The sequence below is a fragment of the Mustelus asterias genome, chromosome 13 (genome assembly GCF_964213995.1).
Source record: "Mustelus asterias chromosome 13, sMusAst1.hap1.1, whole genome shotgun sequence".
Classification (NCBI taxonomy): Eukaryota; Metazoa; Chordata; class Chondrichthyes; order Carcharhiniformes; family Triakidae; genus Mustelus; species Mustelus asterias.
Genome location: NC_135813.1, coordinates 96277114 through 96283113, shown reverse-complemented (window position 1 = coordinate 96283113; position 6000 = coordinate 96277114).

The following is a 6000-nucleotide window of genomic DNA, read 5'->3' as shown; positions in this document are numbered from 1 at the left end:
GCAATTCTTTCCAAATATTCTTCTTTTCACAAGGTTTATTTCTAGTTATAACTCCACCTTCAATCACTTACTTTCAAGAAAGAAGTGAAGAGATTTGGTGGCTGAACCATCCTCTCACTTTAGTCAATGTTTTGGGCAAATTGTGCCAGTGCTTAGAATCCCTATTATTGGCTTGTTTTAATATAGTTGTTGGCACATACTGGGGTTGGTGACTAAATGGCGCCGTGAACCAAAATGTTCCCTTTTTGCCTCTGGGATTCAAATTGAACCCAGAATGAAATGGTAGAAGCCTCTTTTATCTGATGGTAGTAAGGACTCTTCATAAGATGTGTTTTAGATGAACACAACTCAATTACTAGTGGAGAGGAGCTGACAACATAAGATTGTCCATAACTCACAGCAGTATTTAATCATAGAATCCCTACAGTGCAAGAGAAAACCCTTCAGCCCATTGAACCTGCACCAACAACAATCTCACCCAGGCCCTATCCCCGTAACCTGATGTATTTAACCTATTAAGCGACAATTTAGCATAGCCAATCAACATAACCCGCAAATCTTTTTTTTTGTCTTTTAGGGCAAACCAAATAAACCAACTCAAATGAACTCAGGGACAAAGGAGGGGGAACAGCCCGAACAGAAGTACAAAGGAAACTTAAAACATCAAATCATAATGTGATTATCGGGGTCTATAATGATCCCCAGCCCCTGCGGTGCCCAACGGGGCATAATCTTTTGAATGTGGGAAGAAACCGGAGCACATCCACACAGACATGGGGAGAATATACAAATTCCACACAGATAGTGACCCAAGGCCAGAATTGAACCTGGGTCCCTGGTGCTGTGAGGCAGCAGTGCTAACCACTGTGCTATCCCTTTACACCTTTGTGTAAATAGTCTCCTTAAACTAAATGAGACACACTTACATTTAAATATTAACAGATTTAGAGCAGGAATAGGAAAAGCAAGTGGGTAAGTACACTGCTGAGATACTGAACTACATAAACCTGAAAATCTGAGGTTCAGCCTCAAACCTGAACTAGGTTAGCTGATTGCAGCCAAAATGGTGTTGGAAGTGGTATAATTGGCCTCAATATTCAATGTTTTGGGAGTATGGAAATCAACCAGCATTTCTATTCCTTATCATTATTCAGTGACTCCTATTGGAAATGCATATTAGATGTGAATGTTAGACAGAAGGAAGTTTGTGTTCAGCAGCAATATCTCCATTATTTAGCAGTCTGTTCACACTCATGGGCTTGGATGATATGAATAAGAGCTACCTGACCAATGTATTAGAGGTCTGCTGGCACTGGGAAGTTGTTTCCCAGCATGAACAACCACCTTCATTTGAGGAAGGGAAAGCTAAAGAGGACCATTGAAGGAAAACAGAAGGCAAATATATCTAAAATACCAAAATTCACAGTATATTAATGCCTATTCTTGTCATGTCTTGCTATACCTATTACATTTTCTATTGCATTAAGTGACTAAAGCCGTACCTGACTGGAGGAGTGGTCCAACTTCCATCACCTTTTCATCCTGTTTGGGTTCTATGCCAATTGCCCAAGTGGTTGTTCTCCTGGAATACGAACAGTATCCATGTTCTGAATTGCTACCTTTGGCAGATTGGCTCCTCTTGGGCAGGCTTATTTCATCTTTACCACAACCCGAAGCCAGCTGCCATGTGTCATTAAACATTCGGTTCGGTTCCCCAAGGCGGCTGATTGCTGAATGACACTGTCCATACTTTTCAATGTCTGTGACCTGAAGAGCATCAGATGTTTTGCATCTTGAAAGTTGTGTTACTGAGATAACAGAAGACGGTGTGTCACTATGCACAGCAGTAACAGTGCTGGGCTCGATCACTGAAAAATAATTCAAAGGAACAGGGACTCAAAGAGAAATTTAAGATTAAAATGGCATCCCGCATGAGGAGCTATAGGTACAGAATAGGGTGTAATTAATGGATTGTATAGGGCATCAACCTAGATGGTGAACAATAGGTCTCCTTGCTGAACACTCATCCATTGAAGGAATGGAATCAGGATCCATGACAAGGCACTGTACAGAGAACTGAATGGATTGACAAGGTCAGCACACACTTTTTAAAATGATTTCACTGCATTGAGAAATATTCCATGAAATTGTATACAGTGGGTTAAACATTAGCCTTTCATTCTGGGACCCAAGTGCTAGCTGTAGAAATTCCATGTGAAATTAATTTGAGCAGAATTAATCAAGTACCTAGTTGCCATGGACTCAGACAGCACTAAGCTGACATCAAACTGGCAATTGCATTCAGGGAATTTATAGGATTACTGGTGTGGGAAATGAAAAATCTCTCACAATCTCACACTAGAGTGGGGAGGGTTTCTTCTGAGATTGATGTTGAGGCACATTTTGGGATTAGGGAACTCAATTCTGCCTAGAGTTCATGTAGAATTATTACCATTGCATCTGGGGAATGAGACTGAAAGGTTGGAGATTGGCAAATGTAAGATCTCTGTACAAAGGAGGAGCAAAGAATACACCAGGAAATTACAGACCAGCTAATCTTACTTTTATTGTGGAGAAAGCGAGAGCTCATATTGCAGAATGGAATTAGTGAACACTTAGAAGGGACAGTATCATCAAATAATAAAAGGCATCATGATTAAGTTAATTTAGTTAAATGTTTGAGGCAATTACTGAGTGCATAAATTTTTTAAAATGCAGTAAATGATAAATTAATTTTCAGAAAACAATTGATAAGGTGTTACAAAATATTATGAGAATTAATATACATAGGGCAGAATTTTACAGTTCCTGCCAACAGGTTTGCAGGCAATGAGTCTCGTAAAGTTTCCCAAGTGGACTTCCTGCTGTCTTTCCATCTGCCCCTGACTGGTCTTGTAAGTAGTCTCACACACCAGGTTAAAGTCCAACAGCACAAGCTTTTGGAGCGTCACTCCTTCTTCAGGTGAGTGAGGAGTTGTGTTCACAAACAGGGCATACATAGACACAAACTCAATTTAAAAGATAATGGTTGGAATGCGAGTCTTTACAGGTAATCAAGTCTTAAAGGTACAGACAATGTGAGTGGAGAGAGGGTTAAGCACAGGTTAAATAGGTGTGTATTGTCTCCAGCCAGGACAGCTAGTGAGATTTTGCAAGCCCAGGCAAGTCTGGCCTTGTCAGCATCACCCCCAACTCTCTCTTCCCACCGTCCTGGCTTCCCCTCCTGTTCTCACCACGAGGCCCTGCTTCTCAGGGGCTCCAACACTTTGACTGGTAGAACTGCTTGTAGTGCCAGCAGTGGGCACCACTCAGAATGGTGCCTAAAGGATTAGGGAGCCAATGAGACTGGCCAGCAGTTCTCTGAGGCTGGACTTCCTCCTGAGTGAGGAACAGAAATCCCGCCTCCTTCTCAGAACATGATATGGTTGTAGGGCTACCATGATAGGCAGTGATCCATTTCCAGCTGATTCTTTGAGTGGCAGGGCAGGAAATCTCACCATCTGAAAAATCCTGCCCATAGAATTAAGAAGGATGTAGCCAAACAAAAAATAGGATGCATGGTAAACTGTGAAAATTAATGCAGGTGATTGCAAGAATATATATAGACAGCTTAGCAAAGTGGATAGATGGCAAATACAGGTGGATGCAAAGGGATGTAAATGAAGTATATTTTTGAAAAAAAAAGGAAGCAAAAAGAAGCACTTTTCCTACTGCAGGATTCATGAGTTCCAAATAAGATTTCCTCCAAAGATGGGAGTACAGATATAAAAGGCTTGCGGCATGCTGGGGTTTACTCACAAAGGAGTTGACTAAAAATCATTAAGTTATGCTGTGTTACATGACACACAGTGGAACCACAATTGCAGTTATGGGCACCCCATTACAGGAAAGATGTTACAGCCCTGACAAATATAGAGTAAAGCTTCAAGGGATGGGTATCAAGAAAAGTAAGTAATGGTTAAAAAAATAATGGAGTAGGTTGAAGGTGGAGTGTCTAATAATTTTGGAGGGTTTTGAGAGGCTAGGAACTGAAAGATTATTTTTATTGATCGTTGAACGAATGACAAAGCAGGAGTATCACCAGGGAAACAAATAGGAATGTTAGAATTGTTTTAGAATCATAGAATCCCTACAGTGCAGAAGGAGGCCATTCGGCACCGACCACAATCCCACCCAGGTCCTATTCCCATACCCCTGACACTAGGGTCAATTTATCATGGCCAATCAACCCAACCTGCACATCTTTGGACTGTGGGAGGAAACTGGAGCAAACCCCAGGCAGACACGGGGAGAATGTGCAGACTCCGCACAGACAGGTTATTAGGGTTATGAAAACATGAGGTCCTTTACCACGAATTGCTATCGAATGAAAGGTAACAATTTTAAAGGGAACTGGACGAATAATTGGAAAATATTAGGAATTGGACAATGGGATTATTGTAGACAGTTTTAGTTGTAGAGTTCGCGTCCACCATGACCTGGAGAGCCTCCTATTCTGTCAATGATTCTATATGTGCTCCGTGAGCACTCAACCATTACACAAAGCTTCAACAAGTCAATCTTACCATTGATTTGGATGTCCGGGTGCTGCTGTGCAAATTGGACGGTGGTAATGGAGGAAGTGCAGCCCATTGGAGACAGGATTGGATTTGGGGTCTTTTCTCCAGTGCAGTTTAGGGTCAAGCCACAGGGCAGTTTAACTCAGGCGAGTATCTCCTGGATTTTTCTGGGACTATTTACAATCAGTTGGTCAAATTCCAGTGGATATTTTTTTTTCAAATCCTGAATTCGTTTCTCGTTGATTGGAGGCCAGCAAAGGCAAAGTGCTCCTGTCCAAATGGTATATAAAAAGACTTATTCTGGGTTATATATTTCAAGTTTAATAAAGTAAAATGTTAAATATCACGCTACCCCATATCGATGTTTCCCCAACGGCATTCTCCCCTCTTTGGTTCGAAACATACAAAAGGAACCCGCTTCCTCAGGGATCGCAAATCCTGATAATTTATATTTATCTGTTTTTGAATGAATTGGAATTATTTCCCGTCTTCTCGCCTTAGTCACTGGGGTTTTTGAACCGTGTGTCCTTACTCCTTCTGTTCAAACGTGATTGGTAGGATTCCAGTTTTCGAACTCCAATTTTCCATCTTTCTCTGAACGGTCAAGTATGTTTTTTTTGCTTCCCATTCCCTTCCCTCTCTAGTTGCTTCTCCCAATCCTTCGTTGTCTGGTTAATCCGGTACATATCTCCTTCTGTTTATGTTGGAGTAATTGATTTCCCACTTGCCCCGGAATAATCTCTTTGATCTCAGGCAGTTTATCCTGGAAGTATTCCAATTTTCTTTCCCTCTGGTTTTGGAATCCCAGGCAACCCCTCCCCCGGGCTTTGCTGCTAATTGCCTGGCTATTCCTGTGGTTCTTGTATGTATCCCGGGAAAGCTCCTTTCCCCTCTGGTTAATCCTTAAAATTGGATAATCCTTTCCCTCCTTGGCTATCCCGAGGATTTTTCCCGATCTTCTTTATGCCGGTTAAGGGATCCAGGAAGTCATTTTATTCTCCGTCGTTTTTTTTCTCTACAAATCGATTCTTATTCGTCCATTGTTTTTTTCAAACATGAGTAGCCAGCATGATTTTGTAACAAAAAAGAACATTCCTTATTTATTCCATTGCTTTTTTGGTCCATCCATTTGCCTTCAGGATCCGATTGCTGCCTCAGTCTGATCCCGCTCTCACCCAGCGGTTTTCAGAGATTGTTATTTCATTTTCCAAATTCAGCTAATTCCTGATCTAGAAGAGACGGAGATGGATGGTCCATGGTCGGAGAATGGGCGCCCGTCACTGGGGCACAGCGCCGGCTAGGACCGGGGAGCCCTGGTTGCTCTGTAAACCCAGGTTGAGAAATTTAAATTGGACGGGCTCACCTTGCAAAATCTGCCAGTCTCAGTCGAACAGGTTTGAAAATCTGACACGCCTATTCACTCAATAAAAAAATACGATTA